Source organism: Triticum aestivum, chromosome 4B (assembly GCF_018294505.1).
Source record: "Triticum aestivum cultivar Chinese Spring chromosome 4B, IWGSC CS RefSeq v2.1, whole genome shotgun sequence".
NCBI classification, from domain to species: Eukaryota; Viridiplantae; Streptophyta; class Magnoliopsida; order Poales; family Poaceae; genus Triticum; species Triticum aestivum.
The window spans coordinates 196,753,497-196,772,002 of record NC_057804.1 but is presented as its reverse complement, the minus strand read 5'-3'; positions in this window follow the sequence as shown (position 1 = coordinate 196,772,002).

The following is an 18,506-nucleotide window of genomic DNA, read 5'->3' as shown; positions in this document are numbered from 1 at the left end:
CGTGGGATTGCCTCAAAAAAAAAAACTAAGCCGACCTGGGCCATGTAGTTTTGCATTGATGAGCTCGCTTGTTTTCTCCACACAAAAAGTAAATCTATGGTTTCGGCCGCCGTTTTCTTTTGTTCATCGTATGGTTTTAGAAGCCCATCCCAACACGTTCGTCCGTCCGACTTGGTAGGAAAAATTTTACGCTGGAGTTTCCCCTCTCTTAAATACCTCTCCGAGATCAACACAATACCCTGGTAATCGGCACCTAGCGAAAGGCGATCGGGACACAATGGCGCTATAGTGGGTCGTCAGGTACACGGCGGGCGCCGATGCATATCGTTGTCGTCCATCCCCGCGATGGCCATCGCCACCTTCTCCGCGAGGGCTGCTCGCACCTGCGCCGCGACGCGATCGACGGTGGTCCACGCAACGTCGCCCGCCTCCACGGCGTCGTGGTCGTCGCCCAGCCTGCCATCCATGAGCCCCGCCACCCCGACCGCCGTCACGCGCGTCGCACGACACCTTTGCCACCAACTACTTCCCATTGACGTCCTGACCCGGTGCTCCAGTAGCCGGCGAGCCAGTGATGGCCTCGAATAGCAACACGCCGAAGCCGTAAAACTCAGACTTCTTGAACATGATGCCTGTGCGGAGGAAGAAAGGGTCTGCGTAAACTGGCAATCCGATCGCTGACGTGCCCCAGGCAGGCGCGTCGTGGCCAGAAAGGTGCCCTCACTACCCGGCCCCATGTCGCAGAGCCTCACACGTCCGTCGTCGTCGAGGAGCACGTACTTGGAGGCCGACACGTCACCATGCACCATGGAGATGTCGTCGTGGGGGTGCTTCAGCGCAACGGCCACGTCGTGGAGTGGAGCCGGTCGCCAGGGTGCCGCCAGGCATGTACTCCAACACCAGTGCACCATGGCGCACAACACCAGCACATCATGGCACACACTGTTGTCCGTTGTAAAAACCTGCCTTCCTCGCCCCGTCCCCTTTACGGCTCGCCGGTCGCACATGTATTCCATACGAATGCATGTGGCCCTAAAAACATGTCATGGTCACGCGCAGGTAGAGGACCACAGACTATAGAACGAGGAGCGGCTGAGAAGTATACTACGAGACTCCATGAGGGAAACAAGCGACCGGAGGCCTGAGGGGCATGCCATTGATACTTCCTCTGTAAAGAAATATAAGAGCGTTCAAATCACTACTTTAGTGATCTAAACACTCTTATATTTCTTTACGGAGGGAGTACGTGATCTATCTGAAATTTAAACACGAGGACATACTTTCAGTCATGGATTTTGTTTAGCTACAATATTGCATATATGTGTTGTGTTTTTGCAGGCTACGCCCATACCTAGCTTGCCAGGAGGGGATGCCATCTGCAAGTACATGAAATTACAAACAATTACAACATCTAAAGGAATGACCAAAACTCCTAATCCCGTCATGCCCCTTCCGGCTTCTACGTACTACCCTCCCACTGACCAACTGTGCTCTTAGTGTGCCTTCCATCCCTGACAATGTGTTGTGACCCGGTTCCTCGATCCGACCAATCCTGATTTGATAAGTAAATCACGGGTGTTGTGCAAAAACGAGTAGGAATATGAGGGAAGGCGTATGGACAAGATGCACAGAGTGAATCTTGCCATCACGCCCATTTCAATAATATTAGTGTTTTAATGTTTTGAAATATTCCCTTGCAGGGGTGCAATGACATGTACGACATGTGGGGGCAAGCTCAGTGTCATGGGACTGCCCACATTTCGTATACGTCGTGATTAGGTGAACACCGATATCATTGTTGGTGAGGGTGGGAAGGAGGATAGGGACTGAAGGTGGGGTGATGTGTTCAAATATATGACATGGACCTATCGAGAGCTTTGTGTTATGCTTATCAGCAAGAAACAAAATCAATTATTTCCCTGTTGCAACGCACGAGTATTTTGGCTAGTAATAATAAAGCATGGATTGACCTTGTCGGGTTCACCGTTACAATACGTTTCTTTCCGTGAATTTACGCTTTTAGTTTTTTTTTTTAAAATCCAAGATGGTACTAATCTATCTATGTATCACTTCCTACGGAGACTTCAACCTAATCTACGAGGCGCGAGACAAGAACAATCAAAACCTTAATAGAAGGCTTATGGGCCGCTTTAGAACGGCGATCGACGGTGCTGGTGTGCGCCAGAACAAGTGTAGCAATCGCCGGTTTACTTGGAGCAATGAGAGGGATAATCCCACGTTAGCTAGCATCGATAAATTCTTCTGCTCCTCGCCCTGGGAAGCTCTGTTCCCGTGCGCGCTTCTGATGGCGGTGTCGACTGCGTGCTCTGATCACTGCCCACTGCTGCTAGCGGACGCGTCGGCGCCTCATCGGTGAGGAGGATTCAAATTTGAATCCTTCTGGCCGCGATTCCCGCGCTTCCTTGACACGGTCACGGCTGCCTGGTCGCGCCCGACGGCCACCACCTGTGCTTTCGCCCGTTTGCGAATCAAGATGTGCAGAACGGCAAAGATCTTCGCATCTGGAGCAAGAATCTCATCGGCGACACCAAGCTTCAGTTCCATATCGCATGTGAAGTGATTTTGTGCCTCGACACTGCTCAGGAGAGACGGCGACTCTCGACGGCAGAAGCGGAGCTCAGAAAAGGCCTAAAGGTCAGGTTGCTAGGCCTGGCGGCGATTGAGCAATGCAGAAAAAGGCAAGCTTCCCGCCTAATCTGGCTCCATGCGGGAGACGCCCCCACCAAATTCTTCATGGCCAAAATCAGCTCTAGAAGGCGCAAGAACTTCATCAGTGCCCTAAAAGTGGGAGACAACGTGGTGACTGCACACGAGGAGAAGGAAAAAGCTATACATGATCATTTCAACCGCATCCTGGGATCCACACAGCACCGACCCGCGTCGATCAACTGGGATGAGCTGCGATTGCCTTCGATGCAAGCAAACGGCCTGGACAACCCGTTCTCCGAGGAAGAAGTGTCAGCTGCAATTAAGGATTCACTTGCGTAGAAATCACAAGGGCCTGATGGATTTTGTGGTGTTTTCTTCCGTAGTTGCTGGAGCGTTACAAAGCCGGATGTCATGCAGGCGTTCCAGCAGTTCTACCACCTGGCGGGGCAAAATTTTGGAGCTCTAAACTCTGCAATCGTCGCGCTCATCCCCAAGAAAGATGGAGCCGAGTCCATTGCTAATTACAGACCGATCAGTCTGATTCATTCAGTTGCGAAACTGATATCCAAAGTGCTTGCAATCAGGCTCGCTTCGGTGGTGCAGTCAATCATCTCACCAGCTCAGACGGCCTCTCTGAAGAACAGATGCTTGCACGACAGCTTTGTATACGTTCAAAATTGTGTCAAGAGCCTGCACCGCAGGAGAACACCGACATTCCTTCTTAAGCTAGATATCTCGAGAGCTTTTGGCAATGTCTCATGGAAATATCTCCTTGAACTGCTCGAAAGACTAGGATTTAGTGCACGCTGGCGGGACTAGATCACGCTCCTCCTCGCTACATCAACCTCGGCCTTCCTCCTCAACAGATCACCTGGCGCGCAAATCCTGCACCGGCGGGGACTGAGGCAAGGAGATCCGCTGTCTCCCTTCCTCTTCATCATCGCGATCGACCCCATCCACCGTCTCCTTCAGGCTGCGGAGGAGGCCCTCGAGATCATGCCGTTACCAGGCAGAGAGGTAAAGCTCAGAGTGAGCTTATACGCTGACGACACCATCATCTTCGCAAACCCTGACAAAGAGGAGATAGATACCCTGATGCACATTCTTCAGAGTTTCGGTGACGCCTCGGGTCTGCGGATCAACCTGGCCAAATCCACGGCCATGCCGATCCACTGCAGTGACATCGACCTAGGGCTAGTTCTTCAAACGTTTGGCGGCCCGATCGCTCATTTCCCAATTAGATATCTAGGCCTACCCATTACCACGGGGCGGATACGTCTAGTTCACCTCCAGTTCATCCTCGACCGCATCAAGGCACGGCTTGCAGGCTGGAAGGGACGAATGCTGTCCATGGCAGGCAGGCGAGTACTCGTCCGCTGCGTCCTCTCGGCGCTGCCCACCTTTGCCCTCACAGCGCTGCGAGTGCCCAAGAAGCTTCTGAAGGAAATTGACAAGCACAGGCGACGGTTTCTTTGGAGGAAGGACCAAGAACTCTCCGGTGGCAGCTGCAAGGTAAATTGGGAGCGGGTATGCTCACCGATCGAGCATGGCGGCCTGGGTGTACTGGATCTTCCAAAATTCAGTCGCGCGCTCCGGTTGAGATGGCTCTGACACAGTTGGAAGAATCCCACCCGCCCTTGGGTGGGAATGGAGCCACCGTGCGATGCCTCGGATCATGCTCTCTTCAATGCGGCAACGACTGTGGCAATCGGCAACGGCGGCACGACAAGCTTCTGGAGTTGCTCTTGGCTAGGGCCGGTGCCTCTGAAGTTCTGCTTCCCGTCTCTCTTCAAGCACTCGAGGCGAAAGGGCAGAACGGCGGCACAAGCTATCACCGGTGACCGCTGGGTTCTGGACCTTGCGCACGGCAACAACAACGATCTTGTCAGCGAGGTTCTGAATCTACACCGTCTCATTCAGAGCCGGCAGCTAAACTTTCAGACTGAAGATCAGGACCAGATCAGATGGAACCTGGAGGGTTCAGGTCAGTACAGCGCACGCTCGGCCTACGCCCTGCAATTCCTGGGCTCGACAACGACCACGTTCAAGGCCATGATCTGGAGCGTCTGGGCTCCGGCAAAGCTCAAAATGTTTGCATGGCTCCTCCACCTCAACCGCTTGTGGTGCAACGACCGGCTCCAGCGTAGAGGCTGGCCGAACTCCTACTTTTGCCAGCTCTGCCTCAGAAACCTGGAAACCTCGGCACATCTCTTCTGGAAATGCCCGTCCTCGAAGACAGTATGGTCTAGTTTGTCTTCTTGGCAGCACTGTGAGGGCCTCATCGAGGCATGCCGGCCAAACGACTGCAGCTCCCTGGAAAAGGTCGAAGCCATGGTCTCTGCAACAGGGCCTGCGCACGCGAAAGGAGCCAAGTCTCTGATCACGCTGGTGCTCTGAAAAATTTGGCAAGAACGGAACAGCCGCGTCTTCGAAAAACAAGAGGCTACGGTGCAAGCTGTGATCGCTGGTATCAGGAGAAAACTTTCGCTCTGGCAACAGGGCGGTTTCAAACCGATTCTGAGCCCCTTGGGGGAACCTCCATGAGATAGTAGATGTTTGTCAGGGTGTTTCTGGCACCTAGACTTTTTCTGTTCTTCTATTTACCTTCTTGATTCACGGATCATCGCCTTTGTCACTTTGTCATCTGCTCCCTGCTTAATCAATGAAACCCCAGAAAAAAAATTCAGGATCGGGCCGCAGCGCAAAACGATTCGAGTGTTACGTCCGCTGCGACCTATCTCACGCGTGGAGGTGTGGGTCCAAGATCCCCGTCCCAGAGTTGGAGATGCCCAAGATATGTTTCATCTCTGCCGGCTCCGACCCACAGCCTGTTGCGACATGGTAGGCGTCGGGCAAGAGGGAGAGGAAGGGACCGCCGGCAGCGACGGCCGGGTCGTCAGAGAGTGGTCCCGGAGCAAGAGGCAGCAGCTAGCAGCGGTGTCCATGGCGGCATGAGCAGCCAGAGAAGGGAGAGATGTGCGGGAGCTCGAGGGCGAGAGGAAGCCGGAGACGGCGCGGGGCAGCGGCCTGCAGGTGGGGAGAGCTGGAGGCACGCTGGCCCAGGCGTGGTGAACACGAGGCGAGCGAGCTGCTCTGTTCGTTACTAAAGAACAGAGGCAGCAGCAGGTTCATGGCGATGTACAAGACAGCGAGTCGGCGACACAAGAGGTTCTGGCGACGGGGCAGCGGGAACCGGCCGGAACGGGGCGGATCCAGTCGGCCGGCGTCGGTTCCGGGCAACGGCGGTGGTCGACAGAGCTCGGGCGCGGAGCTCAGCCATCCATGGCGTACTGTCCATGGTGCACAGAGAGAGAGGTTAGAGAGAGGGGGGAAAACGCAGGCTTCTTTCCAATCTATCCGTGCACGGTAAGATTCTCAGTCATCAATTCCTGCTTAGGACCAACTAATTATTGATGAGATGCATGTGCAAGGCGCTGAACTATAGCACCACGGTATATATCTTCTTAAGTAAATGATTTGTGCAGTATTAGGCGCCGGCGCACCGGCCCAATATTCGGCTGGTCGAGTGCCAGCCCTCCGATTAGAACGCTGTCAATCGTCAGATTTCTTCTTCTTTCTTCCTCGATGCAAACTGGACCCCAGGCGGCTGCAGCGGGGAGAGCACCACCGGCTAGCGAGAATCCCCTCCCCCCCCCCCCCCCCCCCCCCCCACGCTGCAGCAGAGAGCGCCGGTCCACTTGTCCGCTCCCCACCACTGCCATCTCCCTCGTTTCGCGCTCCGTCGTCGTCGTATCCCCGCCCCAGCTCGGCCATGGCTGGCACGAAGCCTTTGCCAACAGCGGTTGTAGCTCTCTCCGCCTGCAGTTGCAGCATCTGGTGCGCCACACCCCCTCTGTACGCGCCGTCGGCGCTCGCCGCAGGGTGCACACTGCACGCACCATCGTCTTCTTCTTCCCTGGGCAACCCAATTCAACGTCTGGTCGTTGTAGCAAAACAGCTTGTCGTTTGTAGCTTTTCGTTCCCGGGTTGCAGCAAAAATGGAGCGCCACTACGTCTCCCCGTACCAATCCCTGACATGTAGCAAAAATAATCACAGGTTCCAGCTGCTACAGATGCTGCTTCCAGCAATTCTTCTGCCGGTTGCAACTTTTGTGTTCTCGATTCCAGCAAAAATGACAGCAATGGCGCAGTCCGCTCTCCACCCTAGTAACAAATGTCCTGGCTGGTTCCATCTATTTGTGTTGCTGGTTCCAACTTTTTGCTCTGCCGGTTGTAGCACCGCACCCATGTCTTGTCCACGCTGGCTTTTGGATGTAGCACCGCCCCATGTCGTTGAAGCTTCTGCGAGCGCTGGTTCCAGCTTTTTGTACCGTTGGTTCCAGCATCGACAGCGACGGGCGGCTGCAGTTCGTCGGCCGCCGGTTGTAGCACGGCCCGGGCCGGTTGCAGCTCGCCCGCTGTTGGTTGTCACCGCTTGATGCCGGGATCCAGTTCGCTAGCATCACAACATCGCCGGGGTGCAGCAGGTCGCCACGCTGGTCCCAGCCCTCCTGCGGCTCGCCATGGCCTCGCAACGGCGTTCTCACAACACAGGGGCGACGGCGGACGCGAGTGTCTGCAGCATCCTTCAATCCTTACTCGCGGGGGACCTTCAATCGAATGGCGGCTTGTCTCCGGCACACCGCCGGCGACAGATGAGCGGCGAGGGAGAGGCGCATGGATGGGATGGGATGAGTGACGGGGGAGAGGTGGAGAAAGATCAAGAGAGAAAAAGATAAAAGAAGTGAGAGGACGTAGGACCAGTGCGCAGTGTGATGCGCGAACGAGCGAAGCTTCGGCCGGTGCGCCGTTTGCAAACGTTTTCCATAATACAATGAGTTTATATGTACTTGGAAGTAGTGTCTTCTTTTTTCCTGAACGGTACAGTACACTGCATGTACAACAACAGTGGCTGAGAGGGTTATTTGCATTGTTGGTCCTCGTGGAATCAATAGACCTCAGTTGTTTATTTGTATACTCTCTTGCTTTTTACAGTGTGGTATTGGTTGCTAGACACAAAGGCATACACAAATCTTTGCTCGTGCCATTATTTATTCAGGAAGCACCTAGCAGTGTAATCTCATGCATCAAGTAAGTCTTGCTATTTGATGCAAAGAGTTGTCTGATATGTTTCCTCTTTTTTTTTGACATAATCATCCAGTGATATATTTTCCCCTTTGATATTTTACCGGATGTTTATTATTTTTGACATAAGTATACTCTCTTTTGGCCTAATTAGACTATGGTATCAATTTTTAATGACAATGATAGGAGTGAATATGGACTCTGGACTCTTGCGCTTTTAATGTGTTTGTTCTTCCCTAGCCTAGGTAGATTAAGAAGGAGCTTTTTATTCCCCAGTTGAGGAATCACTGTTTGGCAAAAAAATCCCTTAATTTCGGGCTGTTTTTCTATCTCTTGTGTGTTTAATTATTGTTTGGGTGATCTTTTTTACCTGGTTGCGAAATTTATCCATGGATGACGAATGTCGTGGAGGTCGAAGGGGGTTGTTTGAGCCCGGCGTTAGCGTTAAAAATCACCTCATCTCCACTGGCGAACCCAGCATCCTTCACATCACTGATGGTGTATCATTCTCCCGTGTCTCAACATAGTCTGCCTTTTAGTTATTCGATGTCGATGTTATATCATTCAAACTCAAAGTTCAGCTTGCAAGCTCTTATGTTTTTATCTGACCTGTGTTTTGTTTCAAATGCTTTGTCTTAATTCAGACCTTTGATTCTACGATCATATCTTGGAGTTAGTCTTTGTTAGTTTTTATTGTAATACTGCTCGGATGGTTGACAACTTTGTTTATGGGCATGATAAATGTTCTTTAATCTTTTGTTGAGTGGTAAATTATTCTTCATGTTTGTAAGAACAAATTTATATATTATGTATCCATTGCAATGCATGGGTTCTTACCTACATATTAAATCTACATGCAATTTATGACATGCTCGATCACAGAATTAAAGATTTGGATTAGTGTTTATTCAATGCATTTTCAAGTATTATTCATATTAAGGCATTGTTTTTAAATCAATTTATTGGGTTAGGGACATGAAAATATATTTTTCTCTCAGAGCACAATGTCAACCATATGATATCATGGCACTCGGCATATGCGAGGAATTGTACTCGGCATATACAAGTGCTATACGGAAGGGGTGACGTGGTAAATTGTTCTTCAGGTTTGTAAGAACAAAATTATGTATTATGTATCCATTGCAATGCATGGGCTCTTACCTACAGATTAAATCTACATGCAATTGATGACATGTTTGATCACAAAATTAAATATTTGGATTACTGTTTATTCAATGCATTTTCAAGTACATATTAAGGCATTGTTTTAAATCAATTTATTGGGTTAGGGACATGAAATCGTTTGTTTTTCTCTCCGAGCACAATATCAACCATATAAAATCATGGCCCATGCTTATATTATTAAGCTAGGGAGTTCAATTTTTATCTTCCGTTGCAATACACGGGCATGTGAGTTCATCTATAACTGCTTGATTTTTTTTCGGTTCCTTCTTATTGCATAATAAGTTGCTGAATAATTGTCTCTTCTTCTTTCAATCTCCTTAGCTTACATGCCAGATCACAGCAAACCAATACACGATGGAACATCCAGTGGATAAGAAGGTGATCAGTTGGTTCATGTGGAGAACTCCTCACGTTCAGTTCCGCAATACAGTTTCTACAGTGATCCAGGGACCGTTGTGTCAGCGGACAGCATGGGCCAGTGATTCTCCAGGGGCTGGGGATGCCTCTCACCTATTCATCTCCATAGTCATGCCCAATACTCTAGCTGTCGGTCACCAGGCTCTTCATCGACCTCGGTATGACCCTATGAACTACCAGCATAGATAACCTATCTAACTTACAGATAACCTGTCCACGTGCTATTAGTTAGTCTTCTCTATAATATGCACGTGTGTCTTTAAGGTTTTCGTTTTGTTGAAATTTGGTCGTTCTAGGACAGGTTTGATCCTGTTAACTATTTAACATAGACGAGCAAGCTTATCTTACTTTTTTCGAAGAACAAAATTATTTTACTTAATTACTTGGTTGAATACCAACATGTGCAGATGTGTTTGAGCAGACTCATGTACGTGTGTTCCTGGTCTGCAGGTGAAAGGTTTGAGTCATTTGTTGCTTCTAGGAAATATTGCTTTCTAGAAGTGTACCGCGTAATCTAAGTAAATACCAGGCATGTACAAGCCATCGAATCCAAATGAATACGTTATATGCTGACATATTGTAGTTTAGGATGTAACGGTTTGGCATAGGAGTTTCTCACTTTTGGTTTTATGTTGTTGTGTTAACGGGTTTTGCACAAAAATAATGGCATAGCTCTGAATTTGGGTCACCGGGATCAAAATATTCTGCTATAAACAGTCTAATCAGTTTCCTTTTGTGAGTAAGGTTCTTTGGTTATCATCAGTAGAAGCGGAGTTGGATTCGTTGACAGATGTTAAATGCTGGTCAAGGATTGTTCTCTCTCAATGATGGTTGATTGATCTTGCGGTGGCAGTTCTATCGGGCTTCACATGACTGCTGCATCTTACAGGTTTTGCTGCCTCGCTCTGCAGCCTTCAATTTACCGTTGTATGAAGGATGAACCTATGTCTCATTTTTTGAGGGCAAACATATGTATCATTTCCTTGCTTTGTATCATATTGCAGTAATAATTATTGGAAAATATTAGTATCTGCTAAAATTATTTATCCCTGACATGAAGCAAAAACTTTCTTGAAATCCTTTGAAGACTACACAAAATAGCTTCAGAGTGATCATAATAAACATGTACCTATTGGAGATCTTATATTAAGAAGTAGTCCTACTCGATATATTCAGTGGTGTATTTGCAAAATCATCTGGTATGTCATGCTATGCTACATCTACTCCCCATGATTTTCGACTTACATAATTATTAGTCCATCTGTTCCAAATTAAATGGCTTAACTTTGTACTAACTTTATACTACGCGGAGAAGTAGCAAACACCGTATATATTGCCATTTGAGAAAAATATAATACGGCAATATTTAACTGTTGGTTTCTTTTTTACTTGTAAAGGAACTATCTTAGATAAATTATGATCCATAAAGTTCAAATTAGGTTAGTATGAAGTCGATTAGGACTAAACATCGTCTCGGATTTGCACGATAGCCGATGTTTTCTCCTGTTGCAACGCACGATTATTTTCTACATCCGAGGTGGTGCTATTTTACCTGCGTATCTATATTCCCTAATAATAAACTATTCCCTAATAAACTGGCCCTATCACACGAGAAAACAAAGTTGTGGCTCTTGTGGTTTGAACTTTGAACACGCGACCTTGAGTTTAGGTCCACAGGCCACGCTAACTGGGCTACAATGCGTTGTGGCATAAAGCAGGTTGGTTCTTCTCTAAATTCCATAGGGCCGGCCCATCAACGCTGCACAACTCCGACATTATGAAAAAAAAATCCCACCTCGCCCCCTTACGTAAAGTTCTTCCGATTTATATATGTTTTTGAAATCCCGGTATCAAGGAGCCGTCTTATAATAAGTGCTATGCAAAGAGGAATGAAAGAATTGAGGCAAAGAAATAAGAAAGACGTGCAACATATAAGGAAAGGAACAAGGAAAGAAAGAAATGAAGACGGAGAATAAGAAAGACGTGCAAGGAAAAAGGAATGAAATAAAAATAAGGAAGAGTTGTAAATAATAAGGATGGAAATCGATAGAGACAAAAAGGAAGCTATGCGGACGAGTTAGCAACGGTGGCTGCGGAGGATACACTTCCTCCTCGGGTCGCCTCCCTCCCCTGTTCCACCGACCGAGCGCGTGCCTGAGCGTGCTCCCCGGACCACCTCGCCACCCCCGCCGAGAGGATAAGGCCTCCAACGCCCCGCCTCCTCGGCCTCCCCCCTGCCACCTGATACGTCTCCAACGTATCTATAATTTATGAAGCATTCATGCTATGTTATTATCTGTTTTGAATGATTACATGCTTTATTATACACTTTTATATTACTTTTGGGACTAACCTATTAACCGGAGGCCCATCCCATATTGTTGTTTTATTGCCTGTTTCAGTATTTCAAAGAAAAGAAATGTCAAACGGAGTCCAAACGGAATGAAACCTTCGGGAGCGTGATTTTTGGAAAAAAATATGATCCGGGAGACTTGGAGTGCAAGCCAGGGAAGCGTCGAGGAAGCCACGAGATAGGGGGGCGCGCCCACCCCCCTGTGCGCGCCCTCCACTCTTGTGGGCCCCTCGAGGCTCCCCCGACCGACTTCTTTCGCCTATATAAGCCTACGTACCCTAAAAACTTCGAAACAGAAGATAGATCGGAAGTTCCGTCGCCGCAAGCCTCTGTAGCCACCAAAAACCTCTCGGGAGCCCGTTCCGGCACCCTGCCGGAGGGGGAACTGGTGGCCATCTTCATCATCCCGGCGCTCTCCATGACGAGGAGGGAGTAGTTCACCCTCGGGGCTGAGGGTATGTACCAGTAGCTATGCGTTTGATCTCTCTCTCTCTCGTGTTCTCTTTATGGCACGATCTTGATGTATCGCGAGCTTTGCTATTATAGTTGGATCTTATGATGTTTCTCCCCCCTCTACTCTCTTGTGATGAATTGACTTTTCCTCTTGAAGTTATCTTATCAGATTGAGTCTTTAAGGATTTGAGAACACTTGATGTATGTCTTGCCGTGTTTATCTGTGGTGACAATGGAATATCACGTGATCCATTTGATGTATGTTTTGGTGACCAACTTGCGGGTTCCGCCCATGAACCTATGCATAGGGGTTGGCACACGTTTTCGTCTTGACTCTTCTGTAGAAACTTTGGGGCACTCTTTGAAGTACTTTGTGTTGGTTGAATAGATGAATCTAAGATTGTGTGATGCATATCGTATAATCATGCCCACGGATACTTGAGGTGACAATGGAGTATCTAGGTGACATTAGGGTTTTGGTTGATTTGTGTCTTAAGGTGTTATTCTAGTATGAACTCTTGAATAGATTGATCCGAAAGAATAACTTTGAGGTGGTTTCGTACCCTACCATAATCTCTTCGTTTGTTCTCCGCTATTAGTGGCTTTGGAGTGACTCTTTGTTGCATGTTGAGGGATAGTTATATGATTCAATTATGTTATTATTGTCGAGAGAACTTGCACTAGTGAAAGTATGAACCCTATGCATTGTTTCCTATCATTGCAATACCGTTTACGCTCACTTTTATCATTAGTTACCTTTCTGTTTTTAAATTTCCAGATTACAAAAACTTATATCTACCATCCATATTGCACTTGTGTCACCATCTCTTCGCCGAACTAGTGCACCTATACAATTTACCATTGTATTGGGTATGTTGCGGACACAAGAGACTCTTTGTTATTTGGTTGCAGGGTTGCTTGAGAGAGACCATCTTTATCCTACGCCTCCCATGGATTGATAAACCTTAGGTCATCCACTCGAGGGAAATTTTTCACTGTCCTACAAACCTGTGCACTTGCAGGCCCAACAACGTCTACAAGAAGAAGGTTGTGTAGTAGACATCAAACTCTTTTCTGGTGCCGTTGCCGGGGAGGTGAGTGCTTGAAGGTATATCTTTAGATCTTGCAATCGAATCTTTTTGTTTCTTGTTTTATTACTAGTTTAGTTTATAAAAGAAAACTACAAAAAATGGAGTTGAGTTTGTCTCATACGCTTCATCTTTTTAATATCCTCTATGAGTATGATGGAAAGGAAAATTGTGCTCAATTGCTAGAAGAAGAATGCATTAAAATGCTTGGTACTAAATCTTTGAATGATGAGCATGATTGCAATGTTGTTAGTATGAACTCTTTGAATATCCATAGTACTAATGATGATTGCACTAGTTATGATGAAAATATCTCTTATAAGCATGTTGATTTTTGTGGAGTAGATCGGGTTTGCAAGTACACACCAAATAGGGAAAATAGATATTGCAAGAGGCATAAGTGTTTAGAAACTAAAGGGTTGCAAGAAAGTCTTGATGTTTGTGCTAAAAAATCAATATTTTTCGCGCTCCTTGTGAACTTTGCAATGAACGTGGTCATTTAAATCTCCAATGCAAATTGTTTCATGACCGAATCGTGTCCAAAAATTGTGATAGCTTGATTACCCTTGGGCATCATAAAGAGCTTAGTCTTCTTTTGGGGTATCAAGAAATGAAACGTATAACTGAGGGTATTCCAAAATTTAATCTTAATAGATTTCTTGATTTTGATCTAGAGACGATTTATTTGTATTGTGCGGTGAATTGCATTGAAAATCCTTATATTGCCAATTACCTAAAGAAAAGAAAGCAAATAGAAGATGATGAGAATACTAATGAAAGGGAGGAGACTTTCCAATATCCCCCTATTATTTCTTATGATGAATTAGGTAACGAGGAGGAGCTTTCTATTCAACCAATCTCGTTAATAAGGAGCTCAACAAGGAAGGTTGAACCCACACATAATGTGAAGAAGAAAAAGAAAAGAAGGAGCAGCAAAGGTAGAAAGGTATCCCTCCCAAATGATGTTGCTCCTACTACTCATTGTGATGATGATAATTGCTATACTATTGGTGCTACCCATATTTTTAATGATGAGAGTGATTATGCTTATGATATGAAAGGGCCCAAGCTTGGGGAAGCTATGTTTGATGAGGATGAAATATTTGAGAATATATTTGCTGAAATTAATGTTTGTCCCAAGCTTGGGGATTCTATGTTTAATGAAGATGATATTTTTAGCATCCCAATTTTTGATATGCAAAGTTGTTATGATGATAGCATGCCTCTTGCCTATGATGATTATATTGATGAAAGTGGGTTTGGAAGAGTGTCAACTTTAGGAAGTAGTTATACCACTATTTTGGAAGATATTGAATCTTATTGTGATGAATATGAAAGTGGATTTGGAAGAGTGTCAACTTTATTTAGTGATGATTCCACTATCTTGGAAGAGGTTTCAATCGATTATGATAAGAACAAAGTTGCTACTTATGATGATTATTGTGATGAAACTTATGCTATAAAAAGTAGTGATGATTATATTTATAAAACTTGTCATGATTATGATTACCCTTTTTCTGAATATTACTCTTTTAATGTGGAAACAATTTTTAGTGTTCAAGTCTCTTATGATACTTCCACTATTCCGAATGAGAAGAATTTTGCTTATGTGTAGAGTAGTAAATTTTCTATGCAAGTAGATCATGAAAAGAATGCTTTAGGTGCTGGTTATATTGTTGAATTCATTCATGATGCTACTGAAAATTATTATGAGGGAGGAACATATGCTTGTAGGAATTGCAATAATATCAAGTTTCCTCTCTATGTGCTTAAAATCTTGAAGCTATGCTTGTTTTACCTTCCTATGCTAGTTGATTATTGTTCCATAAGTTGTTTGCTCATAAAATCCCTATGCATAGGAAGTGTGTTAGACTTAAATGTGCTAGTCATATGCTTCATGATGCTCCCGTTATGTTTTAATTCTTATCTTTTATGTGAGCATCATTGTCATCATCATGCCTAGCTAGAAAGGCATTAAAGAAAAACGCTTGTTGGGAGACAACCCAATATTTACCCTTACTGTTTTTGTGTGTCCACATAATTATGCTACTATAGTAATCATGTTTTATAGCTTTTGTTTTAATAAAGTGCCAAGTAAGACCTTTAGGATAGCTTACGGTGATAGTTGTGTTGATCCTGCTGAGAATCAGAAACTTTTGCACCCAGTAAATTAGTTTTGTTAATTCACATAAACGTGATTATGATCTGATTCGTTTTGATCTGGCTTGGTACACAAATTTCTTAGGACTTCCTAATTTTGTAGGATTTTTGGAGTTCCATAAGTATACGTTTGATACAAATTACTACAGACTGTTCTGTTTTTGACAGATTCTGTTTTCTATGTGTTGTTTGCTTATTTTGATGAATCTATGAGTAGTATCGAAGGGTACGAACCATAGATAAGTTGGAGTACAGTAGATATTACACCAATATGAATTTAGAATGAGTTCATTACAGTACCTAAGTGGTGGTTTTATTTTCTTATACTAACGGAGCTTACGAGTTTTCTATTGAGTTTTGTGTTGTGAAGTTTTCAAGTTTTGGGTAAAGATTTGATGGACTATGGAATAAGGAGTGGCAAGAACCTAAGCTTGGGGATGCCCAAGGCACCCCAAGATATTCAAGAATTGCCAAAAGCCTAAGCTTGGGGATGCCCCCGGAAGGCATCCTCTCTTTCGTCTTCGTTCATCGGTAACTTTACTTGGAGCTATATTTTTATTCATCACATAATATGTGTTTTGCTTGGAGCGTCATTTTCTCTTGTTAGTATTTGCTTTATGTTATTTAGAATAATGTTTTGCATCTATATTTTCAATAAAGAAGTCAAGGATAGCCTTTACCATACTTATTTTGCTAGTATACATGTTGCTGTTTGAAAATAGAAAGTTTACCACTGTTGCAAAAATTCCCTAGAAAAGTTAGAGCATGATATAATGTTGAATTTTTTTGCATAATGAGCTCTGATAAATATTCTACAGGGTAGTATTTTTCTCATAACTTTTGGAGTTAGGAAAGTATGATGAATCTTGCATTCTTCACAGACTATACTGTTTTGGCAGATTGCTGTTATGTTTGCATCGTTTGCATATGTTTGCTTGTTTAATGATTCTATTTGAGGATAGGACTGTTAAATATGCAGAGGCATTTAGTATGCAATGTTGAATAATAATTTTAGTGATTTGCTACAGTAGAAAATGATAAGGTTTTGCATTGTTTTATACTAACCTATCTCACGAGTTCTTGTTGAGTTTGGTGTGGATGAAGCTTTTGATAAAAAGAGAAACCATGATATGAGAGGAATTAAGGAGACACGAAAGTTCAAGCTTGGGGATGCCCAAGGCACCCCAAGATAATATTTCAAGAAGTCTCAAGCATCTAAGCTTGGGGATGCCCCGATAGGCATCCCACCTTTCTTCTTCAACAACTATCGGTTAGTATCGGTTGAGCCTAAGTTTTTGCTTCTTCACATGAGTTGTGCTATCCTTGTAATGTAATTTTATTTTGTTTTGCAATCTGAAATTCTTAAACGAGAGAGAGTCTTCACATAGTTACATAATTTAGCTACTCATTGATCTTCACTTATATCTTTTTGGAGTAGTTTTGCATTTACTCGTGTGCTTCGCTTATATCCTGTGAGTAAATTGTTGAATGAGTTGATTGTCATAAATCTGAAATTACATATGTCTCATTTGCTTATCCCATAGGGAGTAATGACTTCACATCTAAGAAGTAGATGTTGTAAATTTATTGAAGGTTAGCAAGCATTGTATTGGTCATTTGAACAATTCATGAAAGAATATTGAAGGAGGAGAGATTCCACATATAAATATACTATCCTAGACATCTTTTATAATTGTGAGCACTCATTAAGTATGACATGCTAAAGAGTTGATGTTGGACAAGAAAGACAACATAATGGGTTATGTTTTCGCACATCTCAGTTAAAGTATATTGTCATGGATCATTCAAACATGTTGAGCTTGCCTTTCCCCCTCATGCTAGCCAAATTCCTTGCACCAAGTAGAGATACTACTTGTGCTTCCACATATCCTTAAACCCAATATTTGCCATGAGTGTCCACCATACCTACCTATATGCGGTATTTACCTGCTGTTCCAAGTAAATTTGCATGTGCCAAACTCTAAACCTTCAAATAATAATCTGTTTTGTATGCCCGAATCACTCATGTAGCGACTAGGGGCTGTCAGTATCTTCCATGCTAGGTGGGTTATTCTCAAGATGAGTGGACTTCGCTCATCATGCACAAGAAAAATAGCTGGTAACCGGGATGCCCAGTCCCATGATCAAAAGATCAAAATCAAATAAAAAATAATTGCAAACAAAACTCCCCCAGGTTTGATGTTAGTTGGAGGCACCCGTTGTTTCGGGCAAGCCATGGATTGATGATTGTTGGTGGAGGGGGAGTAAAAACTTTTACCATTCTGTTTGGGAACCGCCTATAATGTATGTAGTATGGAAGATATTGGGAACTCTTGGTTGTTATGTTGACAATGAGATCATACCTCTCAAAATTATTTATCTCTATTTCAAAATTGAGCTCTGGCACCTCTGCAAATCCCTGCTTCCCTCTGCGAAGGGCCTATCTTTTACTTTTACGCAAGAGTCAAGGTGATTTTCACCTTTCCCTTTTTCATTTTATCCTTTGGCAAGCACCTCGTGTTGGAAAGATCCTGATATATATATCCAATTGGATGTAAGTTAGCATGAACTATTATTGTTGACATCACCCAAAGGTGAATATGTTGGGAGGCAACACTATAAGCACCTATCTTTCTCAGTGTCTGATTAAAACTCCACAACCATAAGCATTGCGTGAGTGTTAGCAATTGTAGAAGACTATATGATAGTTGAGTGTGGACTTGCTGAAAAGCGCTACTCTTGACTCTTTCTGATGTTATGATAAATTGCAATTGCTTCAATGATAGTTGAGTATGTGGAGGCAACACTATAAGCCCCTATCTTTCTCAGTGTCCAATTAAAACTCCATAACCATTAGTATTGCGTGAGTGTTAGCAATTGTAGAATACTATATGATAGTTGGGTATGTGGAGTTTGCTAAATCAAAGCTCTGACATAGACCCTTCCTGAAAATAAGATGAATTGTAATTGTTTAATGACTAAGAATGAAGTTTACTAGTTTATGGTCTATGCTTTCAACATGTGAATTGCTTGTTACTTGTTCGTGAGAAGTTTTATGAGATGAACTACTGTTATGACATATAATCTTGCTAGAA